Genomic DNA, 20,682 nt, shown 5'->3' with positions numbered 1-20,682 from the left:
CTTTGCTACATCAATCCGAACAAAATCCCAGATCCCACTACTCTCCCATAAACTCCGATCCACATATCCTAATTTTCCATTAAGAGGTGCAATGATCTCTGCCTCAACCACTTCCTGTGACAAACCAGTCCATGCTACACATTTTGAGTAAAGATGTGATCTGTGATCATTTTAAATTGATGATGACTTATCTCTGACTCCCCAACCTGATTACATTCCTGACAACATCATCGATCCCTATATGCATATTTAAAGTAGAACCCCGCTTCCTTCTTGTGGATGACCTGCTCGCTTGCTCAAAAGAAAAGGTTAATATGGGAACATGATGGGAAAGCACCGGGATCAGAAGGGGAAAGTGACTCGACTTATTTTAACTTCCTACCTGCCAGGTAGGGGCAGTTAAGATTGGGGCCAAAGAAACTCTCCAAAAAATAATACTGAACCTAGAGGACCTGGTATTTATGGGGAGAAGGGGAGGGAGCAGGCAGCACTAGTGGTGGCAGGAAACCAGGAAGTACAAGGATGAGGAGGTCCTGCTGAATTTAACAGCAGGACCTCATTTGAATTTTTTTCTCCGTATCTTTGCCGGCAGCCAGCCAGTTTGAAGGCTGGCTGGCTGTCGAGCGGGAAGACCTGCGGTACACGGCCGCAATCAGGGACTGAAGAAAATGTAGGGTGAGAGGGAGGGAGAGATGGTGGTGTGGAGGGTGGGGGGTGATGAGGAGACACTGCAGGGAGACGAGATCGCGGGGGCGGTGAAGAAGAGATTACAAGTTGGCCTGGAGATCACGGGGGTCATTGGATCACAGGGAGGGAGGCTGATTGCAGCAGGATAGCTTGGGGGGTCCGGGAGTAAGCACTCCTGTTCCTCCTGGCCCACAAGCAGTTCTATAAAAAGCAACTACCTGCTGCATCTGGGCGTTCTCAGCTATTTTAAGCTGCTTGGTTTCCCAAGCACTGGAATACCCTGCTCGCAGCCGTTAAATCTAAACAGTTTCTAAGATAGGCACGCAGCCTCATTAACATACATAAATTACTGATCCGCCTCCTAACAGCAGGTCACTCGTCTGCACCCCCCAACCCGCTGTGGTTAGAAACATAGAAACATAGAAAATAGGAGTAGTAGTAGGCCATTCAGCCCTTCAAGTCTGTACTGCCATTCAATATGATCATGGCTGAGCCTCTCAACACCATATTCCCGCTTTTTCCTCATACCCCTTGACGTCTTTTGTTTCTAGAAATCTATCTATCTCCCTCTTAAATATATTCAGTGACTTGGCCTCCACAACCTTCTGTGGTAGAGAATTCCACAGGTTCACCACCCTCTGAGTGAAAATATTTATTCTCATCTCGGTCCTAAATTTCCTACCCCGTATCCTGAGACTGTGACCCTTGTTCCAGACTTCCCCGCATCCAGTCTATCCAACCCAGTCAGAATATTTTACGTTTCAATGCGATCCCCTCTCATTCTTCTAAACTCAGTGAATACAGCCCTAGTCGACTCAATCTCTCCTCATACAACAGTCCTGCCATCCCAGGAATCAATCTGGTGAACCTTCGCTGCATTCCCTCTGTGGCAAGTATATCCTTTCTTAGGTAAGGAGACCAAAACTACACACAATACTCCAGGTGTGGTCTCACCAAGGCCCTGTATAACTGTAGTAAGACATCCTTGCTCCGATACTCAAATCTTCCTGCAATGAAGTCCATCATAACATTTGCCTTCCTAACTGCTTGCTGCACCTGCATGTTTGCTTTCAATGACTGGTGTACAAGGACACCCAGGTCCCTCTATACATAGACACTTCCCAAGCCATCAACATTTAAATAATACTTTGTCCTTATTTTTTTCCTACCAAAGTGGATAACTTCACATTTATCCACGTTATACTGCATCTGCCACGTGTTTGCCCACTCACTCAACCTATCTAAATCGCCTTGCAGCATCATTGCATCCTTCTCGCTACTCACCATCCCACCTAGTTTTGTGTCATCAACAAACTTGGAAATATTATATTTGGTTCCCCCATCCAAATCATTTATATATATTGTGAATAGCTGGGGCCCAAGCACTGATTCCTCTGGTACCCCAGTACTCACTGCCCGCCACCCCGAAAAAGACCCGTTTATTCCTACTCTTTTTTTCCTGTCAGTTAACCAATTTTCAATCCATGCCAATACATTACCCCCCAAACCTATGTGCTTTAATTTTGCACACTAAGCTCTTTTGTGGGACTTTATCAAAGGCCTTCTGAAAATCCAAATACACTACATCCACTGGTTCTCCCTTATCTATTCTATCAATTACATCCTCAAAAAACTCCAGTAGGTTTGTCAAACATGATTTTCCTTTCATAAATCCATGTTGACATTGTTTCATCCCGTTGATATTATCTAAGTATGCCATTATCATATTCTTTATAATAGACTCTAGCATTTTTCCTACTACTGATGTTAGGCTAACCGGTCTGTAGTTCCCTGTTTTCTCTCTCCCTCCTTTTTTAAGTAGTGGGGTTACATTTGCCACCCTTCAATCTGCAGGAACTGTTCCATAATCCATAGAATTTTGGAAGATGACAACCAATGCATCTACTATTCCCATGGCTACCTCTTTTAGTATCTGGAATGCAGATCATCAGGCCCTGGGGATTTATCGTCATTCAGTCCCATTAGTCTCTTCAGCACTACTTTCTTACTAATAATCATTTCCTTTAATTCTTCATGCTCACTAGACCCTTTGTTCCCTTGCATTTCTGGGACGTTATTTGTGTCCTCTTCCGTGAAGACAGAACCGAAGTATTTATTTAATTGTTCTGCCATTTCCTTGTTCCTCATTACAAATTCTCTCGTTTTTGTTTGTAAAAGACCTACATTTGTCTTCACTAATCTTTTTCTTTTTACGTACTTGTAGAAACTTTTGCAGTCGGTTTTTATGTTCCTTGCAAGTTTACTCTCATTCTCTATTTTTTCCCTCTTAATCAATCTCTTGGTCCTTTTTTGCTGAATTCTAAACTGCTTCCAATCCTCAGGCTTGCTACTTTTTCTGGTAACTTTGTATAACTCCTCTTTGGATCTAATACTATCCTTAATTTCTTTTGTTAGCCATGGTTGGGCCACTTTTCCTTTTGTGTTTTTACGCCAGAAAGGAATGTGTAACTGTTGCAATTCATGCATGTGTTCCTTAAATGTTAGCCGTTGCCTATCCATCGTCATGCCTTTTAATAAATCTTCCCAATCTATCATAGCCAATTCATTCCTCATACCTTTGTAGTTTCCTTTGTTTAGATTTACTACCCTAGTTTTGGATTGGACTTCTTTCCATCTTAATAAAGAATTCAATCATGTTATGGTCACTAATCCCTAAAGGACTCCGCTCAACAAGACTGTTAATGAACCCCTTCTCATTACATAATACCCAATCTAGGATAGCCTGTTCCCTAGTAGGCTACTCAACATACTCGTCTAAAAAAACATCTCGTACACACTCCAGAAATTCATCTGCCACAGTATTATTACTAATTTGGTTTGGCCAGTCTATATGTAGATTAAAGTCACCTACAATTACTGCAGTACCCTTGTTACATACATCTCTAATTTCCTGTTTGATGCCTTCCCTTACACTACCACTACTATTTGGAAGCCTATAGACAACTCCCATCAATGTTTTCTGCCCCTTGGTGCTCCTTAGCTCCACCCAAACTGATTCTACATCTTGGTTTTCTGAGCCAATATTGTTTCTCACTTTTGCTAGGATTTCATCCTTTACTAACAATGCCACACCACCCCTTCTTCCTTTTTCCTGTCCTTCCTAAATATCGAATATCCTTGGATATTCAGTTCCCAACCCTGGTCACCCTGCAACCATGTATCCGTAATTGCAGCTATATCATATTCGTTTACATCTGTTTGCGCTGTTAATTCATTTACCTTTTTGAAGATGCTTCGTGCATTCAGATACAATGCTTTTAAATTTGTCTTTTTAACATTATTAGACATCTTAACATTATTTTGTACTGTAGTCCTATTTGTTCTTACCTGGACCCTATTTGTTAGTGCACTTTTTTGTTTGTACGCTCTGTCCCTTCCTAACATAATCTGGTTAGCCTCACCACAATCACTTTCATGCATTGCTTCCTTTTCTTTTCTCTTTAGCATTCTAGATTTCTCTCCACTGTGACCGTCCTCACCCCACGATCCCCCCTGCCCCCCCACCCCGCCCCTTATTTAGTTTAAAGCCCTATCTAACTCCCTGGTTATTCAGTTCACTCAAACTCTGGTCCTAGCGTAGTTGTGTGTAGTCCACCCCCACGGAACAGCTCTCTCTTTCCCGAGTATTGGTGCCAGTGCCCCACGAATCAAAACCCACTTCTCCCATAGCCACCTCTGAGCCACGCATTCATCTCCCTGATTCTACTGACCCTACGCCAAGTTGCTCGTGACTCAGGTAATAACGCAGAGATTATTACCTTTTCACTTTAGACCCTAACTGTTCAAACTCTCTCAGCAGAACCTCTTTCTTAATCCTACCTATGTCATTGGTACCTATGTGTACCACGACAACTGCATCCTCCCCCTCCCACTCCAAGTTCTTCTCCAGCCCGGAGGAGATGTCCTTTATTCTGGCACCGGGTAGGCAACACAGCCTTCGGGACGCATGCTCTCGGCTGCAAAGAACCCTATCTATCCCCCTAACTATACTGTCCCCTACTACAACCACCTGCCTCTTTACTCCCCCCACTTGAATGGCTTTCTGCACCACAGTGCCTTAGTCAGTCTGCTTGTCCACCCCGCAGTCTGCACACTTGTCCACAAGGGTTGCAAGAACCTCAAATCTATTGGATAAGTGCAGGGACTGAGGCTCCTGCAATACTACCTCCTGGATCCTCTTACCTGCCTCACTCGCAGTCACACCCTCCTGTCCCTGACCACCTGTCAATTCTAAAGTATTTAATCTAGAGGGTATCGCTGCCTCCTGGAGCAAAAGGTCCAGGTAACTTTCTCCCTCCCTAATGTCTCGCAATGTCTGCAGCTCGAACTCCAGCTCCTCAACTTGGAGCCGAAGTTCGTCGAGCCGAAGACACTTACCGCAGATGTAATCGCCCTGGACCAAAACATCCAGAACTCCCACATATTGCAGCAGCAACACATCTCCTGTTTTCCTATTATATTATTGAATTAATTAGTTTAGCGTTAATCAAATATTTACCCTAAATAGTTTATTGAATTAGTTAAACAAATAAAGGTTAGGTTTTTAGTACATAGTTATATGCTACATGGTAATTTAAAGAAAAACTTAGCCCACAATCACTACCAATCACTTACCTGCCTTACCTGTGATGTCACACAGCAGAGTTCTCCCCACCCGGAGCCATGCGATCTCCTGAGAGAGGCAAAAAAAACAGATAAAAACCCAGGCCAATTGGGGAAAAAATCTGGGGAAAATCCTCTCCGACCCAACCAGGCGATCGAAACTAGTCCAGGAGATCTCACTGGCCGTATGCTGTGGTCTGCTTGGCTTTTATTCCCACTCTCAGGCCTCGGTCTGCTCCCGCTCAGGTACACCGCTGCTCTGGAAGTAGACATAGTTGCAGCAGGTTACACTTGGGTTTCAGAATTTTGAGAATTTAACCTCCCTGCGCCCCTCTCCAACCCATCCTGGGGACTAAAATTCCCTCCAGAATGTCTGAAGCTTCTTAATTGATCACTGTGAACTTCTTCGGTGCTTAATTCACAGTATTCAGACTTTTTACTTCTCTAGCTATGTCTATCCATAATTTAGCTAAAGGATAATGCAGGAGCCCTGAATTTGCTTAGTTAAATCAGTGAGTACTTTGTGTAATCTGTACTGGTTGGAGTGAAATTTGTGGTGAGACTCAGTTATGCTGGGTACCTGCTCCTTTCCCTGCTTATCAAAATTTATTTCTGAAGTGAGAGCAGGTGCATAATCTGCCCTCCTGTATCTGGACAGTCACATTATAACACCAAGCCAATGGGAGAAAATCTGTTATATGATGCAGTTCAGATCATTTGCTTAAGCCTGATTACGCCTTGCACATGACCAGTTAGCCACCTTGGCTTTGTTTTGCTTTGAGCTTTTTTTTACTTTAGGGACATACATAACTTCTTTTCACATTACGTAGAATGACATAGAATATATAGCACAGAAACAGGCCATTCGGCCCAATTAGTCTGTGTTGGTGTTTATATTCCACATGAGTCTCCTCACATTCCACCTTCCTCATTTCAGCCTTTCAACATATCTTTCTATTCCTTTTCTCTCAAGTACTCATCGAGTTTCCTTTTGAAAGCATCCAAGCTATTTTCTTCAACTATTTCCTGTGGTAGTGAGTTCCACATTCTAACCACTCTCTGTGTAAAGACATTTCTCCTTATTTCCCTATTGGATTTATTAGTAACTATCTTGTATTTATGGCCCCTAGTTTTGGATTCTCCCACAAGTGCAAACATTATTTCCATATCTATCCTGTCCAACCCATTTATAATTTTAAAGAGCTCTATCAGTTCTCCTCTATGTTTGCACTTTTCTAAAGTAAAAAGTCCCAACCTGTTCAATATTTCCTAAAAGCTGTAATCTCTCAGTTCTGGCACCATCCTTGTAAAACATTTTTTGCGATTTCTCCATTGCTTCTATGTCATTTTTATAGTATGGAGACCAGAATTGTGCAGAGTACTTGGTCCAGCCTCAGCAGGGTCACAGAATCATAGAATCATAGAATCCTATAGCACTGAAGGAAGCCATTCGGCTCATTGTGCCTGTGCTGGCACTTTGAAAGAGCCATTAAATTAGTCCTACTCCCCAGCTTTTTCCCATAATCCTGCAAATTAGTTCTCTGCAAGTACATGTCCAATTGCCCTTTTGAAGTTCCTATGGAAAATGACTCCACCACACTTTCAGGTAGTGTGTTTCAGATCTTAACAACCCTCTGTGTGAAAACATTTCTCCTCATTTCCTCTCTGGTTCTTTTGCTAATTATTTGAAATCCATGTCCCCTGGTTACCGACCCACTGGCCAGAGGAACTAATTTTTTCCTACTTGCTCTATCAAAACCCCTCATAATTTTGAATACCTCTATTTGGCCTCTTAACTTTCTTTGCTCAAAGGAGAACAACCCCACCTTCTCCAATCTCTCTGCATAATTGAACTCCCTCATCCCTAGCATCATCCTGATAAATCTCCTCTATACCTTCTCCAGGGCCTTGACATCCTTTCTAAAGTGCTAAAGTGTGGTGCCCAGAATTGTACACAATACTCCAGCTAAGGTCTATCTAGTGATTTTTTTCTTTTAATCATTCACAGGATGTGGGCATTGCTGACAAGGCCGGCATTTATTGCCCATCCCTAATTGCCCTTGAGAAGGTGGTGGTGAGCCGCCTTCTTGAAGCGCTGCAGTCCATTGTGCACAGTACTCTAAGTCTGGCTACACCAGATAAACAGATCTTTGAGTAATAAGGGAGCGAATGGTTATGGGGAGTTCTCTTCAAGTACATGTGGGGAGTGTGCAGGGAAGTGCAGCTGAGCCCAAGATCAGATCAGCCATGATCTTATTGGCTCGAGGGGCCAAATGGCATACTCCTGTTCCTATTTCTTATGTTATGTTTTTATGTGCTGAAGGTACTCTCACAGTGACTTTGTCGTAGTGGTTTGGTACAACTAAGTGGCTTCCTAGGCCATTTCAGAGAAAGTTAAGAGTCAACTACATTGCTGTGGGTCTGGAGTCACATGTAGGCCAGACCAGATAAGGATGGCAGATTTCCTTCCCTAAAGGACATTAGTGAACCAGATGGGTTTTTACAACAATCCAATAGTTTCATGGTCACCATTACTTATACTAGCTTTTATATTCCAGATTTAGTTAATGAACTGAATTTAAATTCCCCAGCTGCCTTAGTGGGACTTGAACACATGTCTCTGGATTACTAGTCCAGTAACATAACCACTATGCTACCATTCCCAGATTTATAAAGGTTTAGCATGACTTCCTTGTTTTTGTATTCAAAGTCCCTAATTACAAAACCAAGTATCCCTTACACTTTCGTAACTGCCTTACCAACTTGCCTTGCCACATTCAAGGATTAGTGAATATTCCCCCCAGTCCGTCTGTTCTTGCACCCCACTCAAAATAGTACCATTTAGATTATACCATCTCTCCACGTTGTTTCTCCCAAAGTACATTGCTTCACGCTAATCCACATTAAATTGCATCTGTCATGTGTCTTCCCATTTCACCAGTCTGTCTAGGTCCTTCTGAAACTACTACTACCCTGTTCATTATTTACGATGTTGCCAAGATTTGCATTATCCGCAAACATTCAAAATTGTATTCCCTATACTCAAGTCCATTTATATATAACAAGAAATACAATGGTCCTACTACTAACCCATGGGGGACCCCACTGCATACTTCTCTTCAGTCAGAAAAACATCCATTTCATACCCAAGTACCCAAGTTACCACCGTCTCTTTTATACCATGTAAACACCCAGCAATGTAACAGCTCCTTTTCTGTTCCTTAACTCTAACCAAATAGATTCAGTCCTACACAGGTTTAACATAACATCACTACTTCTGAATTCTATGAGCTAGACTTTCGCCTTTATTTTCGGCGATTTTCTTGGCGGTACAGTTGTTTTATGATGATGAAAAACCGCTTAGTGAAAGTTTCCTCTTTATTTTTTAAAGAGTTCCGCCCACATTTTGAAAAGGTAGCAAACCGCCCACATGCAGCACTGAGAAAACCGCCAGGATCTAAGTTTAGCCTCAGCGGAGGACCCATACACACCACCAAGGAAACCGCCCACGCAAAGCAGCCGAAACAGGGTGGTAGAAAGGTAAGTTCAAGGTTTTGTAAAATTATTTTTTAAATTCTAAAATGGCGATTACATTAAAAAGTGTCTTGAGAATGTTTTATAACTTTTTATTATTTGCTTAAGTGAAAAAATATTTTTTGAGTTCTCCCCCCTCTATAGCATCGGATTAAATTTTAAGTACTTACCATCCATTCTGGTAAGAACCACCCGTTTCATCTAGTTTCGCCTTTAACTGCCGAGAAACCGCCGAGAATATTGGTGCAAGATCCATTTTCTCGGCGGGTGACATTTTTTACCTTTATTATGGAAAGTTTTGCCAGCGTTAGTTGCAGAACGTTAGCTGTGTTTCTGGGTGGCAATTGGGCAGTGAGGAGCTTTAGGGAAAGTCTAGCCCCAAATCCCCAGAAATAAATCCAGTGCTTTTTTAGCATTTTTAATTGCCTTGCTGCTGTTTTTAATTATTTGTTCACCTGTATCCATGGATACCTTTGCTTTTCTATTCCATTCAGTTCCTTATTTTCTAAGGTGTTTCTATTTACCCTATCAAAGTGCATCAATTCACATTTATCGATGTTAAAGTTAATTTCCCACTTAACTGCTCAGTCTGCAAGTTTTCTAACATCATTTTGCATTATGTTGCATTCTGCCTCAGTATTAGCTATAACCCACAGAGATTAGAATAGTTTAAAAGATATTCAATTTTTCATCTGTATGAGTACTACACCAGTCTCGTAGAGTAGCCCAATTTTAGTCAGCTACCATTTTTGCAAATTTAGCCCTCTTAAAAACTGGAATTGCATTGGCATTGCATTGGAATGGCATTGCATATTCAGCAGCTTTTGTTTGACCAATCAGGTTGAATGTAATAATATTGTGGTCACTGTTGCCTTGATTGTAATATATAGCTCCACCTAGTGAACTACTGCTCCGCCTAGGACTACTGTGATAATGCAGCAATTGCTGTAAATACAATAAAGGCATCAGGTGACAGGTCACATGACAAATTCCTGTGTTAAGAGCCATTTTGTAATGTCTGTGTGTTTGTGATGTTATAGAGAATATACCGCATTTGGAGATGTAGGATCAGATTACTGGATACCCTAGCTGAAATCTTTGTTGGTGGATGATTCTAGCCAAAAATTAGAGAGACTGGAGAGATCCTTTGTGTTGCAGAATAGCTAAAAAAATCCAAGGTAAATTACAAGCACACTTGGCTGAACTGCCAGAGTCCAGATGGCCACGCCTATGGGAATAATAGGGCACTTGGGTGCATTTCAATGCAGCCGAGAGACATTCGGAACATTATGTGGAGCGGCTAGAAATGTTTTTCACAGCAAATAGTATCATAGACATCCCCGATGTTGAAAACAGTAATCGGGTTGTTTTGGAAAGAAATTTTTCTGATTGAAGCAGGCCCAGAGATGTACGGGGGTATCTAACAGTGATTCAAAAAGTATCATCATCCAAGTAGATGTTGCTGGAACCAGGATACCCATGGAAGTCGACACTGGTGCATCCGTGAGCGTAGTACCGGAATCGCTATATCTCGACAAGTTGAGTGAATTTCCACTGGAAAAGTCGAAGATAAAGCTGCGAGGCTACTCGGGAGAGAACATTCCTGTGGTAGGATGTATTACTGTACCGGTGAAAGACAATGATTAATTTCAGAGCTTGCCTCTCTTAATAGTGGCAGGAGGCAAGCCTGCCTAACGAGGTAGAAATTGGTTGGGATCACTGAAGCTGGATTGGATTGAGATTTTTTGTGTTGAAATGAGATTTGCATCAAAGGATGATGTCATCAAGAAGTATCCAAAAGTGTTCTGTGAAACAGACTGTCCGATCCAAGACTTCAAGGTGAGTGCCACAGTACAGAAGGACGCTAGACCAGTTTACTGCAAGCCACGTCCCATACCATATGCATTCAAGGAGAAAGCTGAGCAAGAACTCAAAAGACTAGAGGCTGAGAACATTATCTCTAAGATAGATCTATGTAATTTGGTTACACCCATTGTTGTACCTAAGTCAGATGGTAATGTATGATTGTGTGCTGATTATAAAGTAACCGTAAATCAGGTTCCAGAGGGTAATCTACCCAATACATTGCCAAATGTAGAAGATTTGTTCACAACGCTGAGAGGTGGTCAGATTTTCTCAAAGTTGGATCTTACAAATGCATGCTTACAACTGGAACAAGATGAGGAGTCCAAGTCATGCTTGACTATAAATACTCATCCAGGCCTATATCAATTTAATAGGGTACTATTTGGAGTGTCTTCCATCCCTGCTGTATTCCAAAGGGTGATGAACCAGATTTTACAAGGCATTGAAGGGGTAGCATGTTATTTAGATGACATACTAATTTCAGCACCAAACATGCAAATCCATAATAAGGTTTTGAGTGAAGTGCTCAAACGGCTAGAGAACCACATACGATGACTGCTCACAAGTGTGAGTTATCTCAAAACTCAGTGGAGTACTTAGGGCACAGAGTAGACAAAGATGGTTTACATCCAACCAAGGGAAATCCAGATGCAATCATTAATGCACCCACTCCCAGAATGTCACTAAACTACGATCACTTTTGGGTTTTATAAACTATAATGGGAAGTTCCTACCAAATTTATTACGGTGTTACATCCACTGAATGAACTGTTGAAAAAACAGGTCCATTGGAAGTGATCATAAGAATGTGACACAGCATTCAAGGAGTGTAAAAGCCAGTTGGTAGAGAGTACAATGTTAGTTCACTATGATGTATCTAAGGAGATCAAGCTAGCATGTCACGCCTCTATGTATGGAGTTGGAGCAGTCATCTCTCATGTACTATAGAGTGAGGAGGAGAGACCAATTGCTTTTGCTTCACGCACTCTCAGTGACAGTGAGTGTATTTATACGCAAATCGGAAGAGAAGCTTTGGCATTAAGTTTTGGGGACAAGAAGTTTCATAAATACTTGTATGGTCGTAAGTTTACCATCGTTATGGACCATAAGTCCCTAACAGCAATGCTCCATCCAAAGTCCCCAGTTCCAAACTTAGCTGCAGCCTGAATGCAGAGATGGGCTTTGATTTTTTCAGCATACACGTATGACATTGAATACAGATGATCAGCTGATCACAGTAATGCTGATGCTATGTCTAGATTGCCTTCCCCATCACAAGTTACACCCGATAGGGAAAAAGTGTTCTATTTTTCATGCATTGATGAACTGCTAGTCACAACTGAAGAGATTGGTAGAGCAACCAAACAAGACCCAGTTATGTCCAAGATGTAAAATTTTATAGCAAATGGCTGGCCAATCCAGGCTTCAGAAAAAGATATTCATCCATACTTCGTTCATAGGAATGAATTATCAGCGGATAAAGATTGTATCATGTGGGGTGCAAGAGTGGTTATCCCAAATAAATTCAGGTCTAAATTATTAGGAGATCTTCATGACAAGCACCTGGGAATATGCTTGACCAAGAGTTTTGCATGCAGTTACTTATGGTCGCCAGGTCTAGATAAAGATATAGAGTAAATCGTTTGTCAGTGTACAACATGTCAATCGGTAAGCAAGAAACCACCATCTGTACCATTACAGCCATGGAAATGGCCTCCCAGGGTGTGGCAAAGGTTACATTTCGATTTTGGTCAGCCAGAAGGACAGCAATTGTTCATTGTTATTGATAGCCATTTGAAATGGGTAGAGGTGTTTCCGATGCGGAAAATAACAAGTAAAACACTAAATCATTTGCAAAAATTATTTTCTTCAGATGGCCTCCCAGAAGACATTGTGTATGCTAATGGGCCACAATTTTGTTCAGAAGAATTTGCACAGCTCAAGAGCAAAAATATTGTGAAACATACCAAGGTTCCACCATACCAAATGGTGCAACAGTGCACACAGTACAAATTGTAAAATGTGCCCTCATCAAACAAACGTTGGATCCAAATTCAAAGAAACAGCAGTTGTCATTGAACCACAAATTGGGAAACTTTCTAGTTACATTGTAATACTCCTCATACAACACTGGTACAACACCAGCAGAGTTGTTTCTCAAATGACAGCCACGAACCAGGTTCTCGTTGTTAAAGCCAAACTTGGCAGTCAGTAGAAGAGAAACAATTAAGACAGAAAGAGAATCATGATAGAGGTCGAGTAAGAGAGCGATAGTAAATCAGAAGGTGAGAGTGAAGAACCATCACCATAAATGGTTAATTTGGTTAGCAGGAAGAGTGGTGAAGATATGTGGTCCTCGCACATATTTGGTCAAGATGTTTGATCATGGACAGGTTAGGTTTGTTCACATTGATCATATTTTACCTACAGGATGTGGAAGGAGTTGAAAGTTGGAATGGTTCAATTATTTTTTACTCATCAGATAGTCTTATTACAAATACAGTACCAGTAGCATATCCTACATCAAATGTACTAGAAACAAGTCCAAGAGCAATTCAGAATTTAAGTCTGAGTCTGAGTAAGGCAGACAAACAGTCTGAAGATGTAGAGAGTTCAAATGTAGATCAAGGGTATCCCTTGGAGGAAAACTCTCCTCAGACTCAGCCTAGAATAAATCTAAGTGCGGCACCATGTTTTGAAACTTCTGTTTGAGACCGAAGGTATCCTCTTCGAAACAGAAAACAAGTGGTTAATTTTGATTTGTAAATATGGCAAAATAATTCCATATCTATTGTTATGCATGATATTTTGTTGTTATAATTACTTCTTCATTAAGGAAAGAGAAGTGTAATATATAGCTCCACCTAGTGGACTACTGTAGTAATGCAGCCATTGCTGTAAATACAACAAAGGCATTAGGTGACAGGTCACCTGACAAGTTCCTGTGTTAAGAGCCATTTTGTTAAGTCTGTGTTTTTTGTGATGTCAGTAGAGAATATACCACATAGGTGTTCCCCCAAATGGAGGTATAGTACTACATCGGGGTTCCAATATTTGAAGGGGCTGCTCCTCAAATTCTGGTTGCACTTCAGTCCCACACTCCTGATCTTTGGGCACCCTGTGCGGAAGGTAGCGGGAAGATCAGAAGGACTCCTCATAGGACTGCTCCTGGGCATGGCCAAGGTGGCCATCAACTGGTCCAGGCAGCGGGCGGTCGAGGGGGTCGTTCAGCCCGACTGCCTGCTTCTCTTCCATGATTACATCCGAGCCAGAGTGTCTCTGGAGGTGGAGCATGCGGTGTCCACTGGTACGCTCACGGCCTTCCGCGAGAGGTGGGCGCTGGAGGGACTGGAGTGCATCATCACCCCCGGCAAACAAATTCTAATTTTATTTAAGTTACTGGCAAAAGTTTAATTTGACTAATGTATTGGTTTTAATGCCCCCCTTTAATAAGGGGGCACTTGTATTAAAGTTTGCCATCTCTAATTTACCCCTTTAATCAGGGGGCATTTGACTTACAGGTGCAACTAAAATAGTTGATACTATATTGGGGCCTCGCTCGCGGCCTTCCGCGAGAGGTGGGCACCGGAGGGACTGGAGTGCATCATCACGCCCGGCAACCAAATTTTAATTTGATTTTACGTTTTAAAGTTTATTTTGTTTTAATTGCCGGTGCTTTTAGTGTCCCCCTCTCCTTTTAAAGGGGGCACTGGAAAAAAGGAAAATTTGATTTTAGTGCCAAAAAAAAAAAAAAAAAAAAAACTATATTGGGGCCTTTGCAAAAAAGCAAATCCATTACCCGGTTACTCTCACCATTGGACCATTGATTGCTGGGGGGAATTCAAACTGCCCATTATGCAGACATTGCTCAACTCAAGTGTCATAGTCATTTCTCTCCAAAGTGCTTCATCACAATGAGCCCTTTGACCTGGAGGCCTATAACATTGAGGTGAAGGAATGGGAAGGGAGTTACTGGGGGATGCAGGCCATAATATTATTCATTTTGGCAGTGAGGTCCTGAATAAATGTTCTGAATTTAAAATGCTTTACTAAAAGGTTCTGCTTAAATATACTAAGTACTATCACAGAAATATTTAGTAATCAAAGAGCGATGGAAATAAGAAAAGATTTAAATTGAAGTTTTGTATCATATTGAGTCTTCACTATAGAAAGCTAAACCCTAAAAGAACAGTAAATGGTTGTTTCTCCATATAACATGCAAAGATTTATTATATCAAAGTGGCATTATTTATTTATCTACCCACAAGAAGTCAGAAACGCATGTACATGGGCTGGAAATTAGACTTCAATGTGTTCATTTTACTGTGCAACAAGGGCCAAGTTCGGACCAACATCCTGTGCCCCAAAAATGCCTGAAAGATATCCAACCCGATATTGGGTCAGGCCATTTTACAGGCACATGTGACTTTTATTTAAACAATTAAACAATTATTTATTTAATTGAATAAACAGACCCGACACGCAGCAGTACGGGAGGCAATTCAGGTTATCACCTTGTTATCAGAGGATTAAGAACAAATTTGAGCACATCTTTAGAACTTACCAGCTCGCCCACGGGGTCGACGCTGCTTGGAGATCATGTCTGTTAAGCTGGATGAGAGTTGAATGGCCATGCAATCACCTCATTACTTGACAACTTGAAATGTGCTATAAAGCTCCCATCTCACAGCTGTTCATTTTCCAAGAAGCTGTTGCTTACTGCATTTGGAAAACAGATTGAGCTTTATGCAGGTTACAAGTGTTTGGAGCAAACTCTCCTTCAAGTGCCACCTCATTGGAGCAGCTCTCTCACCATTGACAGTTCGCTTCTGTCACCTCAAGTTCACCTGTCATCTAATCCATCAGCATGGGAACATTTTATACCCTCTCACCTTGGTCCTCAGAATCTGACCATGATCAGCCACAATGCCAGCAGAACTAGGCACACCAGCAGCACCTACAACAAGACTGCCAACTTTCTCCTCAAACACCTGCTGCACAGGGCAGAGGGCATTAGCGCAGGGCTGCACCGCACTGGAGGTGATACCCTCAATACAGTGTATACAGGCAGAGGATGAGCTGAGCAGCAGTGCCAAAGGAGGCTCAGTCTATCGCAGACATTTTCAGATTGCTGGAGCAAGACCTGCAGCCCAGCGGACCGGGTGGACACCCCTTACCAGTGACTGCCAAAGTCACCATTGCCCTCAACTTCTTCACCTCAGGCTCTTTCTAGGTATCTGCAGCAGACATTTGCAGCACCTTGCAGTCGGCCTCTCACAGATGCATCACAAGGTCACTGATGCCCTCTTTAAAAAAAAAACACCAATTATATAAGCTTGTCCACTGATGAAGCCATTGTTACAGAGTGGGTGCTTGGCTTTGCCACTCTGGTTGGCTTCCCATGGGTGCAGGGCTTCATCGACTGCACAGATGTGGCTATTAGGGTAACTCATCTTTGTCAATCGCAGGGGCTTCCATGCCCTCAATGTGCAGATCCTCTGCAACCATTGGAAGATCATCATGCACGTTGTGTGCCAAGTTCCCTGGCAGCTGCCATGACTCTTTCATGCTGCGCCAGTCCACCCTACCTCAGCTCTTCGCACCTCCAAACATACTTACCGGCTGCCTGCTTGAAGACGTGGCTCGCGACACCTTTGAGGAAGTCAAGAAATGAGGCTGAGGAACATTATAATCAAAGCCACATCACGACCAGATGTGTCATAGAGTAGACAATAGGGTTGCTCAAAATGTACTTCAGATGCCTGGACAGATCTGGAGGAGTCCTTCAGTATGCATTAGCCAGGGTCTCCAGAATCATCGTGGTCTGCTGCGTCCTGCACAACATAGCGTAGCAGCGAGGATTAGCGCTGCATGAGAAACAAGGTTTACAGCCCATAGCCTCTTTGGAGGAGGAGGAGCATGAGGTGGAAGACGATGATTAAGATGAGCCGGCGGTCCAGATTCCACCAGATTCTGGCCAGGATGGGCTCATCATGGCTAGAGTTACTTAACTTGATATATCTTAACATTAACATTTACTTAACGCAGCATAGCCATGTAGCTGGCAGATGCAGAGTGAGGTTGGCATCACCCCACAGAAACACCATAAAGCATCCCTACAATGACCAGTCCATTCTTTTCATAGTCCCCAGCATTGCTGGAGCTTAAGGTAGCCCTGACCGCTCACTCTGCCACTTCCAATTGTGCATACACATTTGTCAAGGACCGCAAAGTTTTCAAAATAAATGATTTAATACAAAAGATGAATTGAATAATGTTTAAGAAAACATCCAAGTGGTTACCCTTATGACTCTACTTGTCTGGCATCTTTCTTTTCTGTGTGCTTCTATGAGGTGCTACCCTTGTGTCTTCAGCAGAGGTGGAGGCAGCCTGCTCACTCCCCTGCTGTGCCTGCTTAGATGCCTTTGGCAGATGACATCTGGGTTTGGAGCCTGTGAGGCCCCTACCAAAGTCTGCTCCTCCTGCGACTGTGCAAGGAGAGACTTGGGCATCGCTGTCCGAGGAGGCATGTGGGGCTCTGAGCGAGGGATTGGCAAGGGAATAGAAGTGTGAACGCTTGGAGAGGAGACCCCACTTCCAAGTCCCCTCCCACCATCATCCCTTTCGTGGGCCACCCGTATTTCTCTGCTAGCAAGTATTTGGAGAGCACCTTGCTCCACATCAGTGGGGCCATGAGGACCTACATCTACATCGACAATGACATCCCTCCTAGTAAAGACGTCTATGTGCCTCTGGTTTCTATCCTCCATAGGTAGCCATCTCTCCTCCATAGATGCCCATCTATTTTGCATAGAGATCATGTGGCTCAAGTCCTCCATTCAAATGGCCATCCCATCTGTGGAGGAACCTACAGCCGAGATTGCCTTTGCCATGGTGGTGCTCATGTTGAAGAAGGATTCCTCGATTCTCTGAGTACTTGCACTCACCATGCTCGCAAAACCTGTCCAAGCCTCCTGCACTTGTTCCTGCAGCTCCAGGGTTGCCTTCCTGGATGGCCCCCGAGACTCAGTGTCGGCATGCAGCTGAGCAGAGCTAGGAGACTCCTGCACCATCTGACAAGGAGTCTTTACTGCTGATCCTGTCTCCACCATCTGCTCTTGCTCAAGTGTGCTGTGTAAGACAATACTACTCTATGTCGCGACAATGTCACCATAGTGTGTATATCTGCGCTGGTGCTGGCTTGCCTTGTTTCAGGTGATGCTGTGCCCTCAGAGGCAGGAGGCTCCTCCCTTGATGGACTCTTGATGGATCTGTGGGAGAGTAAAGAGATCAATTAGATATATCATATGTAGATTGCATACAGATACCATTATGCACACGATGAGCATTAAATGTCTCTTGACATCAGCCCCCATATGAGTGACTAATGTATTCCATGTAGCTGTATGGAAACTGATTCCGTCACAAGGTTGTTCTGATGAGCCCCTCTCTCTGTACCCCACTTCCAGCTGGTCAACCGCTCCAGGAAACTCCAAGGCAGCCACCTCTGCATTAGTGAGGGTTGATAGGGATTGAGGGCCTGCTCCCATTCTCTTCCTTTCCATCTTATTGAGGGCTCTCTTTTCCTGCAAGGAGGTAAAGAGAAAGTTGAATGAGAGTGATAGAATGAGTGTAAGGAATGGATGGGTTATATCTTTAGATGAAGACTATGATGGAGTGGGGGGCTAATACCAAGAGGCTTCCTTGTGTGTTGTTAGTTGGTATGATTGCATGAGGATGAGAGTGAGTGTGAGGGGTGGTTAGTAAGACGGGGACGTGATAATGTAGATAGAGAGAGAGAGGGATGGGTTGGTGTGAGTAAGGATGTGCAGGAGTAAGGTTGGTAATGCAGAGTGATGGGGATGTGATGAGAGGCACAGGGAGCATGCAAACTAATGGGACTAAAGATGGACAAGTCCCCTGGACCTAATCACCTGTATCCTAGGGTCTTAAAAGACGTGGCTGCAGGGATAGTGGATGCATTGGTTGTAATCTACCAAAATTCCCTGGATTCTGGAGAGGTCCCAGTGGATTGGAAAACTGCAAATCTAACGCCCCTGGTTAAGAAAGGAGGGAGACAGAAAGCAGGAAACTATAAACCAGTTAGCCTAACATCTGTCATTGGGAAAATGCTGGTGTCCATTATTAAGGAAGTACTAGCAGGACATTTAAAAAATCATAATGCAGTCAAGCAGAGTCAGAAAGGTTTTATGAAAGGGAAATCATGTTTGATAAATTTGCTGGAGTTTTTTGAGGATGTAACAAGCAGGGTGGATAAAGGGGAACCAGCAGATGTTGTGTATTTGGATTTCCAGAAGGCATTCGATAAGGTGCCACATAAAAGGTTACTCCACAAGATAAGAGTGCACAGGGTTGGGAGTAATATATTAGCATGAATAAAGGATTGGCTAATTAACAGAAAACAGAGACTTGGGATAAATGGATCATTTTCAGGTTGACAAACTATAACTAGTGGGGTGCCACAGGAATCAGTGTTGGGGCTTCAACTATTTACAATCTATATTCATGACTTGGATGAAGGGATCGAGTGTAATGTAGCCAAATTTGCTGATGATACAAAGATTGGTGGGAAAGCAAGTTGTGAGGAGGATGCAAAGAATCTGCAAAGGGATATAGATAGGTTGTGAGGGCAAAAATTTGGCAGACGGAGTATAATGTGGGAAAATGTGAGGTTATCCACTTTGGTAGGAAAATGTAAAAATCAAATTATTATTGAAATAGGGAGAGATTACAAAATGCTGCGGTCCAGAGGAATCTGGGGGTCTTTGTACGTGAAACACAAAAAGTTAGCATGCAAGGACAGCAAGTAATTAGGAAGGCAAATGGAATGTTGGTTTTTATTGCAAGGGGGATGTATACAAAGAGTATAAAAGTAGGGAAGTCCTGCTACAACTGTACAGGACATTGGTGAGACCTCACCTGGAGTACTGTGTACAGTTTTGGTATTTGCATTGGAGGCAGTTCAGAGAAGGTTCACGAAGTTGATTCCTGAGATGAAGGAGTTGATCAGATCAGCTATGATCTTATTGACTGCTGGAGCAGGCTCGGGGGGCCTGATGGCCTACTCCTGCTCCTGTTTCTTATGTTCTTATGAAGGTAAGTGTGGCTTTATACTTATTTTTCCTAATCTTATAAGATCATTGAAATGCTTGCAGCACTGCAGCCAAGTCCTCATAACCACAGACTTGCTTGTGACCTCCTTCGCTATCTGCAGCCAGGCTGCCTTGATCTCCTGGGACGTCTCTTGCGGCCACTGGCAGGGAAGAGAACATGTTCAGACTCCCTCCCAAGCACATGTAGGGTATCATCACAGAATCATGGAGCATCCCTCTGCCTCTCTCAACTCATGTTAGAGCCAAACAGGCTCACAGTAGGTTGAATAATCCTAAATGAGAAGTGAAATCAAATCAGGCCATGGCCCCTTTAAATATACTGGCACCAAATGCGTAAGTGCTGACGTCACCAGATCCACACCTTTTAATTGGGCCTGGTAACGTGCAGGCCGGGCTTAACAAGCCCCATTACAGGAAAGTATTTTCTTGCAACGGGATGAAGGCAGCAATGGGCTCGCGGCCCGCCACTGACCTCGCCCGCCACGGACCCGCCCAGAAAAGGGAAATCACAGCTTACATTCCCACCTAGCTTTGTATCATCAACAAACTTGGAGGATACATTACACTCAGCCTTTTCAGCTGAGTCATTAATATAAATTATAAATAGCTGAGGCCCAAGCACTGATTCTTTTAGCACCCCACTAGTCGCAGCCAGCCAAACCTAAAATGACCCGTTTATCCCAACTCTCTGTTTTCTGTCTATGCTAATATATTACCCCCAACCCCATGAGCCCTTATCTTGTGCAACAACCTTTCATGTGGAAACTTATTAAATTCTTTTTGAAAATTCAAACACACTAGAACCACTGGTTACCCTTTATGTACCCTGTTCTTTGCA

This window comes from Pristiophorus japonicus, chromosome 2, assembly GCF_044704955.1.
Source record: "Pristiophorus japonicus isolate sPriJap1 chromosome 2, sPriJap1.hap1, whole genome shotgun sequence".
NCBI lineage: Eukaryota > Metazoa > Chordata > Chondrichthyes > Pristiophoridae > Pristiophorus > Pristiophorus japonicus.
The sequence above is the reverse complement of the archived record's forward strand: the minus strand, read 5'-3'. Positions refer to the sequence as shown.